Consider the following 13021-nt stretch of genomic DNA (forward strand, 5'->3'; position numbering starts at 1 on the left):
TGGCACAGGCCAGGGCAAAAGAAGAGGGAAGTGGATTGGAAGGAGCCCTGGGATCACTAATGTGTGAGGGTGACAGGAGCAGGGAGGTCAGACCATGGTGGGACCGGGCAGATGAGAGAGGGCAGGTTCAGGAGGATTGCAGGGGGAGCTCACAGAGGAATGCATGCTGTGTGCTGGGATTTTGAGTTTTTGTGCCTTGTTCCTTGAAATGGTATCCCAGCCCACGAGGTCTGCCTGTCAGAAAGACCTAACGAGTGAGGCAGGACCCTAGGCATTACCTGGACTGGCTGGTTCTAAGAAGGAACAAGGGTGAAGAGGGACAAAGAGGATGCACAGGCTGTCGGACTGGCAGGTTAGGGGACCTTGAATGCTCCTGTTTGTTTCTTTCTCCATCCCTCAGACCTCCCACACCACCTGGTTCTTGTACTCTCAGTCATTTTGCAGGTGTAGGTGGGATGCATGAATCAGGAAATGGTGTCAGTCCTCGTCTCACAGCTAACTGGCTGCCACCCCCTGGGAGGCTGAGAGCAGCCTGACAGGAAGTGCTGAGAAAGGTCCGCAGCTGCGCAGTGAGGGGACCAGAGGCTGAGCTCAGGCAAGGATGACGAGGCAGAGAGATGCTGGGATGCAGGCTGCAGCAGCAGGTGGGCGGCGGGGTGCTGGGGGACGGGGGCATGGAGGCATGGGGGATGGGATGATGGGGTGACTGGGTGATGGGGAGAGGGGAGCGGCGGGGTTCAGGGTCGGGGGCGGCGGGTGGAGGGGGGCATCATGCGGTCGGTCGTCAGAGGGTGGCTATACAGGATGTTTCTCCGCGGGCATGTGAATTATCACACCGCTGCGTTTGCCGGTTGTCTTCCATGTTTATTTTCTTAAAACCCTTGTGATTTCCTCCTGTTTCTCGAATTGTAACGTATATTTTAACTTCATTCTTTCTATCACATGTGCCCTTTCATGTTATGTTCATGGTAATACTTAACCTGAATGTCTTATTTGTGGATGATTCATAGATAATGCATTTGCTGACGTATTTATTTTTAACTGATAATGATTGTGTTACAATTTATGGATTACAATGTGAAAGATTATATACATTGTACAAAGATTCAATCAACGATTAACATAGACATTACCTCACCACCTTACCAATTTTTTTTTTATGGTGAGAACATTTAGAATCTATTATTTTAGCCATTCTATAATATACCATAAACCTTAATGAACACATGAAATTACCCTACTTTGTTTTGCCTTTGATTGATTATTTATGAAAATTATTATATTATCTCCCCATTTCAGAGGGAAGTCACCTCCGCATGCCCTCAAGCAAGGGTTTTGATTGAGGTGTTGTTTTTTTCCTGTTAATTTTGGATATTTCTATGTTCTGAGAACTATTAAGCAAACAATTTATTTGAAAAATCCATTTGTTTTAACTTTACTTTGTTTTTATTCTCATAACAATATTATGACTTTTCTTTATTTACTTTGGATTTAACGTACTCTTCATTTTCTAGGCACAAAGGTGGAAACTTACATGATTGATTTGGAATCTTTCGTCTATTCCCTATATGTGCATTCAATGATGCACATTTTTTTTAAAAGCTCTGCTTTCTTGCATCCCACACATCTTGATAAATTGTATTTTAATCTTCATGTATTTGAAAATTTTTTAAAAAATTTTTTTCTGGAGGTTTCTTTTTTGCCCATATGTTATTCAGAAGTGTGTTTTTTAATTCCTATGCATTTGGGGATACTTCACTTATCTTTCCAGTTAGTTATCTTTTGATTTCTAATTTAATTCTATTGTGATCTCAGAGAAATTTGTTATGGTATGTTTTATGGTCTAGAATGTGATATATCTTGGTGAATGTTTCTTATGAATTTAAAAAGAATGTGTAATCTGCAGGTGTTGGATATAGTAGTTTGTAGATGTCCATTATATCCAATTGATTGATGATTCTTTCAGTTCAGTGTTGTTATTGCTGGTTTTCTGTGTGGTGAATCGGTACTTTTCTGATAGAGGATGTTGAAATTTCCAACTATAATAGTGGATCCATCTCTGTTTTCTCAATATCTGCCTCATTTTTGGGGGACTCTGTTGTTAAGAGCATGAACTTTAAGGATCATGATATGTTGCTGGATAATTGACTCTTTCTCTTTTTGTGTAATTCCCTTCTTTTACTCTTCATAAATTTCCATGCTTTGAGGTCTGCTGTTTCTGTAATTAATGTAGCTGCTCTTGCTTTTGTTCATCAGAGTTAGCATAATATATTTTGTTCCAGGTATTTACTTTTAAATTATGTCTGTGTTTATGTTTAAAGGGGGGGTCCTTTAGGCAATATATAGTTGGGTCTTTTTTTTTTCATCCACTCTGTCAATGTGTGTGTTTTAATAAGTCCATTTAGATTATTGACATTGTGTTATAATTGACATAGTTGGATTAATGTCTACCATATTTGTGACTATTTTCTGTTTTTGCCTTTGTACTTTCATTCTGTTTTTGTCTTCAACTAATTTCCCATGTATTTTGGTTTTCTTTTAGCATTGAATATTCCATTTCATCTTCTTTCTTAGTATGTCAGCTTTATATCATTTTAACTTTTTATTGCTTTAATATTTTATTATATTATCAATTTATTCTAAGAGAAAAGAGTTTTTTGAAAATAATAGGAACCCTATGTTCAATATTGTATGCCTATTTATATGTCATATGCATATGTATATGTACACATATATGTACATGCACGCTCATGCATATATATGCTCACTGAATGATAATAATACAAAGGGAAGGAGAAAGAAATTAGGATTTTTATTATAAAATGTTCACACTACCTGTCAGGCAGTATAGTGTTATTTGAAAAGTATTTTGAATTAGTTTAAAATGTAATATTGCAAACTGTAAGATAGGCTATATTGCATAAAAATCCCCAGTTAAGCTACACACAATGCCTTGCCAAGTGGGTTTCTCTCACATGGCAAAATGCTTCATAAAATCCATCGAGAGAGAGAAATGGCTAGGAAGGCAGAAATCATAATCTTGTGTAATACAATCACCCAAGTAACATTTCAATATCTTTACACTGTTGTTTTAAAGCAAGTCACAATTCCTACTTACACTCACTGGAATGGGATTAGAATATAATGTAATATACAGGAACAGGTGAGGATCATTGGGCACCATCTTAGTGTCTACCGGACACATCAAGTCATATATGAAACATGTCAGCTATAGGGAAAAAATAAAGCTGCTAAATAAAGATAGTTTTATTCAGAAGTCTTATTGAGGATTCAAACCTGGGACAGTCTCTCAGAGAGTTCCTTTTTGTCTGATCCAAAGTAGTGTTTCAGCCTATAGTTTATATACTGGTAGTGGTTGTTCTGTATATGCTCAGAACTTCCTCACTTATTGTCTTCAGGGCATTCTTCCTGAGGGCTGCTCTCAGTCCCTGAGTCAGGCTTTGTGAAATCCTGCAGGCAAATAGAATGAGCAAACAGGGTGTCTTACATTTGCTACTTTTTCTCAGAAACAGTTTCTCAGTTTTCACTTCTTTTTTTATGACCTTGGCCTTTTTGAAAAGGACTAGTGAGGTATTATGTAGGATGTCCCACATTATAGATTTTTCTAATGGTTTCTCATGATTAGACTAGGGTATGGATAAATTAAATTAAAATTAAATTAAATTAATTTTAAAAATTAAATTAAAAAACTTTCTTCTAAATTTGGGGATAAAAACCCCAAAAAACTAAATAATATTGTAGTTACAAATACAAATGTAGAGAGAAAAATATAAAAATTTAGGGATTGACAGAGAATTCACAATAATAGTTAAATTCAGTGATTAGGGAGATAAACTAGGAGATGTATTAAGGGAACATCAACAATACTGCTAATGATCTGTTTTTTAAGCTTGGCAGTGACATTTAAAAAAAGCAAACTTTTTTTTTTAAAAGGTTTTATTTTCCCCATTTGAGTTTTGTCAAAAGAAAAAAGAATAAAAAATAGTTTTAGATTTACAGAATAGTTGAAAATGTATTAATAGGAGAGAGTTTACATATACCCCACACATAGTGTCCCTTTTTATTAACCTGTTACGTTAGTGGGGAATGTTAGTCACAATTCACCAACCATGATTATACATGATCATTAAATACTATCCACAGTTTATTCAGGTTTTCTAATTTTCATTTCATGTTCAGTTTCTCTTCTAGGAACTCACTCAGAATATCTCATCACATTTAGATATGATGTCTCCCTAGTTTCTCACAATGACATTTTTTCAGTTTCCTTGTATTAGATAATATTGACATTCCCGATTTGGGATTTCTTTGATGTTTCTCTCATGATGAGACTGGATTTGTGAGTTTAGGGGATAAAGATCTCAGAGTAAAAGTCCAATTGTCATCACATCATATCAAGGCTATATGCTATCCACATGACTTATCACTGTTGATGTTAATTTGATCACCTGGAGGAGGTAGTTCCTATCACATTTTTCCTCTGTAAAATTACTCTTTTTATTCTCCTTTCCATATTGTATTTTTAGAAAACAATGTCACTGTACACAATACACACTTAAGAAATGGGTGTTCATGCTCCACTCCTTATGCATAGAGTGTTTACAAAAGTTATTTGGAAAGTTCACCATGAACATGTGTATGTTTTTCTTCACATACTACATATTTATTCAGTCATTGATATTCATATACAAACATGAATATTTATTTTATAATACAAACATAGATATTTATTTTATACTTTTATTTTACTACTTTATTGCTAATATTTTTCCAGTGTTGGCCATTGAAAGGTCTTTCAGTTGAGACCTCTGCCATTTTGAAATACACCCATAATTAGGATTTGATGTTACTGTTTGTTAATGGGTTACCTTGTCATTTGTCGTTTTCTTTTGTTCTATTACTATGAGGTACTCCAAGCTAATTATGTTCATTCTCTTCCCAAGCCTAGTATTCACCATTTTTCATGGAGCCTGGGTTTATTTGATTGGATAATGGAATTAAAAACAAAGATCTGGTCACCAGGCATACTACCATTGTTCCTCAGGCATTTGTTTTCTAGTACTTGTCAGCTGACAGAGCAAAGAATTATATTTGTGTATACTGACTCATTATAAACATGTATGTATAAATACTTAAAATGTGCCTATATATCTGTATTAAATTAAATATGAATTTTCATAGTCTAGCAATATATAATCTAAGGCAGTACCACATCAGTCAATATACCTATTCCCACTTATTTTTGTGTATCCTATCACTTTAACAGTGAGGAAGTTGTTTCATTTAATCATATCATCCAAAATACCTATATAGTGGTTTCAGAATGGGACATTTATATTTCCAGGAAGAGAAACTTTACCAACTAAAGTAATGTGCTTATGTGCAAATCCTTTTTCCTTTAGAGTCAACATCCCTTCCTATCCCCTAAGTTATTTATCTCAGCCTCTTTTCCCAACTTTCTTCAGGGAGGTTATTTCATTCATTTGTTATATAATATTATTTTTTCTGCATCCCTCCCTGGTAGCCATTTACCACTAAATAAGTGATTTAATTTTCATACTTTTAAGTTCACTCTTGGTGTTATAATGTCCTATAAGATTTAAAAAACATTGTCATGTATCCATCATTACAGTATGATATAATACAAAATGATCTCACTGCCCCAAATAAATCTGCTGTCCTCACAAATTTGACCTACCTCTCTCCCAAAGTCCTAGTAAATACTAAATGTGTTGCTGTCTCTATACCTTTATTCTTTCCAGAGTTACACATTAATGGAATTGCACAGTATTTTGCCTTTTGCTATTTGCTTTTTTGTTTGTTTGTTTTAGTAATATGCCTTTTAGATTTGTGAGTTGTATTTCCAAGTTTTTTAGATTGGAATTTCCCTAATGGCAAAAGTTGTGTGGCCTCATAGCAAGTGTATAATTGTAGTATCCTTGGAGAAATGGATATTCAGATAATTTCCATTATTATTATTTTTTTTCTTTTCAAAATTATTTTTTTCCTTTTATTTCATCATATTATGGAGGTATGAATATTGTTAGGGTTACAAATATTGCCCCTGCCCCCCCTGCCTCCCCCCAAATGTGTCCAATCCCCCGGTGGTGTGCACCACACACGTTATGAAAGCATACACCCCTTTCCTCCTCCCCCCTCCCGTCTGCCCACCACCCAATAAAAAGTTTTGTTTGTTGGTTTTGTTTTTTTTTTGACATTTTGGTTACATAGTATATCTTTGGCTCTCCCTAAGAAGGGTTAGAGTTATGCCCTTCCCCTCTGAAGTGCTCGCCACATCCCTAAGATTGCCCCCCCCCCCAATCCCTGGTAAGCATTGCCACCATTTGAAAACCATAGTTTTAATCAGTCAGTACCAATTTGATGGCGAGTAGATGTGGGGCCCATTTTCCATGTCTTGTGTTGCCTCGCTTTGGATAACCGGCTTAAGCTTAATCCAGGATAGCATAAACGGTGCTAGCTCACAGTCATTTCTTAGGATTGAGTAATATTCCATTGTGAGCATATACCACATTTTAATTATCCACTCATGAATTGACAGGCATTTGGATTGTTTCCATGACCTTGCAATAGTGAATTGTGCTGCTATAAACATTCGGGTGCAGATGTATTATTATTGAAGTATTTGCCTGTTTATTTTTGAGTTGCAAAACATTTTTGTATATTTGGCATAACAGGCTTTTTTTCAGCTATATGATTGCAAAGATTTCTCCTATTTTGGGGGCTAATTGTTTTACTTTCCCTTGTGTACTTCAAATAAGATTTTAATTCTGATGAAGTTTAATACATATTTTTTTTATTCTTTCTCTTATGCTATAGGTGGTGTTATATCTTAGAAATCATTGTTTAACCTAAAGCCATGAAGATGTACTGCTATCTTCTCTTCTATGGGTTTGGATAATTTAGCTCTTATATTTGAGTATATAATCATTGAGTTAATTATGTATATAATGTGAGAAAGGAGTTCAACTTGCTTGTGGATATCTACTTATTCTAGCACCATTTGATGAGAAAATAGTTTTGCATATTGAATTGACTTCTCAACCTCGTAAAATCATTTGACCATGAAAAGAAAGATTAACTTTTAGACATTCAATTTATTCTCTCCCTTTGATCTGTATGTCTATCTTTATGCTAGTTCTACAAATCTTGATTGTGATAACTTAGTAGTAACTTTTGAAATTAGAATGTATGAGTCTACTTGGTGAACTTTGTTTTCTTCAAAAATATTTGGCTGTATATCATATGTGAATTTTAGAATAAGCTTGCTAAGTTAGGGAAAAAAATGTCACCTTAGATTTCTTGTGGTTTTCATTATATCTGCATACCTATTTGGAAAGTATTGCACATTTAAAAATATTAAGCCTTACATTTGTTTTTCTAGACAATTTACTGTGTCTGCATTCCCCAGGAAATAATTTAATACAACTGGCAAGAGTGGACATCCTTTGTCTTGTTTCCTAATCTTAGAAAAAATATTCAGCCTTTCTAATAACTTATGATTGTATTTGAGTTTTTGAAGGATGTCCTTTAAAAGTATAGAAGGTTCCCTATAGTCTTAAGTTGCTGCATGTTTTTCACGTGAATAGGTTTTGGATTGGTCAAGTGCTTTTTCCGCATCTTTTGAGATGATCGTATTTTTTTGTTTATTTTATTAATATAGGACTTGATACTAATTTTTTCATGTTGAATCAAAATTGCATTCTTGAGATGCATACCCTTAGTTATAGTATATAATCCTTTATAAATTTGCTGATTTTTTTACTAGTATTTCCTTGAAGATTTTTCTTCTATATCTATAAAATACATTAGTCTTAATTTTCCTTCCTTGAAATGCCTTGGTCTAGTTGTCATATCAAGATATATTAACCATAGTATACACTGGGATATGATCTCTCCCCTATTTTATTGTTGTTTTTAACTTTTACACAGAATTTGTGATATATTAATATTAATTCTTTAAAGTTTTGGAATAATTTACCAGTGAAGTCTTCTTGACTTACACAGGGAATTGAATACTAACAACAATCACTTGAACTTGGAAGTGAATCCTTCCCCAGATGAACCTTCAGTTGAAACTCAGCCTTGGCCTTTATCTGTCCTATATTCCTGACCCAGAGGAACTGTGAGTAATGTGTGTGTAGTTTTGAGCCACTAAGCTCTGTGCTAATTTATTATGTAGCAATTAATACGGGCACCACTTGATAGTAAATGTAATGGGTATCCTGGATTAGATCCTAGAAAATAAAAATGGTGCTAATGCTAAGACTAATAAATGTGAAGAAAGTTTGTACTTCAGTTAATAATTTTGTATAACAGGTATTTTCTTAGTGTTTATAAATAAGTTTTAGTTGTATAAGATGTTACATTCCAACTACTGAAGGACATACAAAGCTCTGTACTATTGGTGTATCTTTCTGTATATCTAAACTTTATTTCAAATAAAAATATGTTTTAAATAGTATTAGTTTAGTTTGGTACAAAGATGAGCAAAATCCTTGGGTTCAAGAAATGGATGGACATGTAATGAGAGAATAGCAAAGCACCTTCTATTATTATTCACTGTGTCAAACACAGGTGACATTCTTCAGGAAGATCCTTTCAAGTCCCAGTGACTCTCATCCTTTCTTCTTCCCCATCATTCATTCCATTTTCCATTTACCTGTTAGAGTGTCAGTAATCACCTCTTCAAAGACAGGGGCATGTTCCTCATATATCCCAGACAGTCCCATATTCATATATTGTTTAGTGGGAATACAAAATGTATACTAGTATTTATTTACAGCTTATGATAAGGAGGGCTATAATGCCAACATTGTAGTGCTGCAAAGAACACATTCTCTTGGGGACAAAGCATTTCTACCGAGTGAGTGTCTCAGTTTAATAGCATATGTCTAGCAGACAATTAGATTCCTCAATCTAATGGGCTCAGCACTATTCTGGGGACAGCATGGAGGGGTATTTGTTTAAGATTTATGAAAGGTAAGCAACCAATAGAGCAAGAACCCTGTATTTTATCGGCACTTACTCCAAATTAAAAGACAGGCATTTGTTTTGCCAGTTATGGCTTCAGTCAGGGTCTCTGAGCTTCATTACTATACACAGGGAATTTCAATGCCAGGCCTTGGTTTAAATAAATAAAAGGACTCCTCATTTATTGTATTATGGCCTGGCAAAAATATCTTTTAATTTTACTACATTTATGTAGTGAAGATCAGAGACAAAATATTTCCCAAATTTAAATTAAACTGAAAGTATTATAGGAAAACAAATAGAGATAAAGAGCTTTTTGGTTTTTTCCTTCTTTTGGTGATAATTGCATTCTACTCTTAGAAAGGTCTCCTTTAATTATTTCATAATGTAATGAGTTTATCAGGCAGACGCAGAAAATAACATAGTAAAGGCAAGTTGGTATCCATCCCCACTGAGTTGTTCAGTCTGCTTACACATGCCATTTACTTCATCTCTAAGGAGTATCTCTTCATTCTAGGCTTTGTTGCAAAATCATTCTGTCATGAAAATGACTTTGTCTTTTTGAAATCAGAAATCAGATGAAAGATTTGAAGACCAAGTTCATTGAAATGACTTTTCTTTGTGTCTTTACCTTTTTTCCTGTATTGCTCCTGGCCTTCTGTAAACCACATCTCAGCGTGCACTGTATGGGTGCTGACATGAATGCTCTCTTCCTTTCTTCCATTGGACGTAAAGAATGATAGAATGAAATTCAGTCACCTTGTTCTTTTTTTCTTCTTCTTTTTTTTTTATTTTTGAGACAGAGTCTTGCTCTGTCAACCTGGGTCATCATAGCTCACTGCAACCTCAAATTCCAGGGCTCAAGTGATCTTCTTGCCTCAGCCCCCTGAATAGCTGGGACTACAGGCATGTGCCACGACACTGGCTAATGTTTTCTATTTTTAGTAGAGATGGGGTCTTACTCCTGCTCAGGCTGGTCTTGAACTCCTGAACTTAAGCAATCTTCACGCCTCAGCCTCCCAGAATGCTAGGATTATAGGTATGGGCCACCGCGCCCAGACAGTCACCTTGTTCTTAAGACTCTCAGTTCTGTCTTTTCAACTGAAAGTGTTTTCCACAATCCATGCCACACCGCAGCCTGGAAACTCTCCATAAGAGATAACCTGAGGCAATTCAGGCCTCACATCAGTGTTTCATATCTCTTAGGTATCACTGCCCTACACAGTGTAATATATTCTGTCCTGCAACCATTGTTCTGTATTATGTGCCCATTTGTTTTGGTTTGTGCATGTGATAAGGTGTGCCCAATCTGTAGTAATTTTTCTATGATACCATATTTTTATTCATCCTGCAATTCCTGCATCATTACTGTACCCTGGCTGTATGGATCTAATTGGCAGTATTAAGGTGTGGGTCACACTCAGGTTAAGGCAGACAGCTTTGTAACTGGTATTTGTATCACCAAAGGGAGGATCAGAATTTGTCTATGCACAGTGTCTGTAGGCATCTTGTTGGGTGTCATCCTCTAGATGTCAATGAATCACAGATTTAAGAAAGATCTATAAGAAAGGATACTATATTTGTCAATTAAACTATTATATACATAATAGACTTATATACATGTATTGAAAAGTCCTTGTAGAATTTTAAGAGCACAAGTTTCATACACATAAAATTAGAAATCATACTGAAAGTAATTTATAAATATCCTGATATCTGATTCTGATTGTTCTGTATTCAGTTTTGACCCAGAGTCATGCATATCTTAACATCACACACTGTAGCATGAAGAGGTATAGCAAAGTAACCTTTTTAATACAAGAGGTTAAATATTGTCTGTGTGATTTGCATCTTTCATGTTCACATACATTCTGCAAGTTTTGGTGCAGGTGATATTACCATAAGGTGACAGCAGAAAATTTCAGGATATGTTCATCTTTTTGCAGATAATTAAAACCATGCCCTGGCTGACACAAAGCTAACAGAGATTGTAATAACACTTGAAAATAACACAAGAAAAAATAAGTGAAATATGGTAACTAATAAAATTTGAAAATATTTATTAGGGAGCCATATTAATAGAGCTGAATCTTGGAGAACAGAAGACTTTACTTGCTCTAAGGGAGCGAAACTCTCGAGAAGGACAGAGAGGTGCAGATGAGTTGGGAGCAACAGTGTCCATTCGAGGATCTGTACAGTGAGTTGAGAATAGGGGAGCTAGAGAAGAGGCTAAGGGGAGTCAGGGCTCGTACCCTGCTCTGAGGACAGAGGGGGGAAAAGAAAAGAACACATGTTAATATTCAAGTTCCAATCCTCTTCAGATTGAAATAAAGATGGAATTTGTTGAGAATTAAGTGAGGCATTTGAGAAATTTATTAATTCATTAGTGAAATTTAATATCATGTAGCATCTTCTGTGTTGCTTTGTGTCAATTACATGTATGGGGCTCACAGGGGAACCACAAAGACAAAGTTTTCATGTTCTCTGATATTTCATTTCAGTGGACATTTAGAAAATTTAACAGGAATCAAAACAATTGGGAGCACTGCCCTTGGGAACCCAGAGAACAGGCCTCAGACACAGAATGGGATGGATAAGGAAGGTCTCTATGAGGAGGAACATGAGGAGATTCTGCCGAGTGAGGAACAGTGAGTCCAGCAAACAGAGAAAGGGAAAGAGAAGAGGAAAAATGTGTCTATGGCTCAGGCCAGGGTATGAGAAGAGGACAGTGGATTGAAAGGACCCCTGGGACCAGAAATGTAGGAAGGTGGCAGGAGCAGGGAGAGTAGGCCATGGTGGGACTGGGCATAGATCCAGCAGAGGATTTTCTTCATGAACATTGACACATTCACATGCCTGTGTCTGCATGTCCTCTTACATGTTCTTTATTATTTTTATACAAACCTCTTATACAGTATTTCCCAACATATTATAGTAAAAAAAATCAAAATTACCCAAATTTAGTATCTTTAATTGATTATTTTTGAAAATTAGTGTCTCATTAGGAGTGGGGTCACCTCTGCATGAACGTAAGCAAGTGATTTGTTTGGGTGGTTGCATTTTCATTGTCTATTTTGGGTAATTATATGATATGGAAACTATTAAGCTATCAATATTCCTTTCAAACATCCAGCTGCTTTATCTTTAAGTTGTATTTACTGTTTTTATGATAGTATGACCTTCCTACTGCTTACTTTACAACTGCATTTGTTCTTCTTACTCTCCTTCCCTAAAGTGGAAACATAGATTTCTCTTTAAGATTTGCTTTTATTACATCCACAGATTTTCATAAATAGTATTTTCATCATCATTTAGTTGAAAATATTTTTAAATATATTTTAAAATTTCTTCTTTGGGCCATATTATGTTTAGAAATGTATTGTTTAATTTCCATGTATTTGAGGATACTTCAGTTATCATTTTGTCACTGATTTCTAGATTAATTTTATTGTGATGTCATAGTATGCATCATATGATTTCTGTTCCTTTAAATTTGATAATTTATTTTTTTATTTTTATTTCAGCATAATATGGGGGTACAAATGTTAAGGTTACATACATTGCTATTCCTTCCCTCCCCCCTCGAGTCAGAGCTTCAAGCGTGTCCATGCCCCCGACAATGCACAATGCACTTATAATGTATATGTATAAACCCATCCCCTGCCCAATACCCATTAAATGTTTTTTTTTTTTAATAACATTTTGGTTAGATTTTATAACTTTGCCTTTACTTAGCAAAGGTTAAAGGTATGCCCTTCCCCTCCACACTGTTCGCCGCATCCCTCAGATGTGGGTCTATCCCCCTAACCCCCGAATCTCTGGTGAACACCACCACCCTTTGAGCACCATATTGATAATTAGTCAGTACCAGTGTGATGGCAAGTACATGTAGAGCCCATTTATCTGATCTTGTGTCACCTCACTTTGGATAATGGGCTTAAGCTCATTCCAGGATAATATAAGCGGTGTTAGCTCACTGTCATTTCTTAGAATTGAGTAATATTCCATT

At 35.5% G+C, this 13021-nt stretch overlaps 1 long non-coding RNA gene across 9 annotated transcripts in view; it reads left to right on the top strand.

The window, feature by feature from the left end:
• Nucleotides 1–13021, top strand: part of LOC105871321 (uncharacterized) — a 139270-nt gene that overhangs the window by 51876 nt on the left and 74373 nt on the right. For 8 of the 9 annotated variants that reach the window (XR_012920102.1, XR_012920098.1, XR_012920106.1 and 5 more), the window contains one exon: nt 6859–8164. This is a non-coding gene — a long non-coding RNA (uncharacterized LOC105871321). The remainder of the gene's footprint in view (nt 1–6858; nt 8165–13021) is intronic. The other variant, XR_012920100.1, reaches the window with a different exon arrangement.

This window comes from Microcebus murinus, chromosome 7 (assembly GCF_040939455.1).
Source record: "Microcebus murinus isolate Inina chromosome 7, M.murinus_Inina_mat1.0, whole genome shotgun sequence".
In the NCBI taxonomy this organism is placed as follows: Eukaryota; Metazoa; Chordata; class Mammalia; order Primates; family Cheirogaleidae; genus Microcebus; species Microcebus murinus.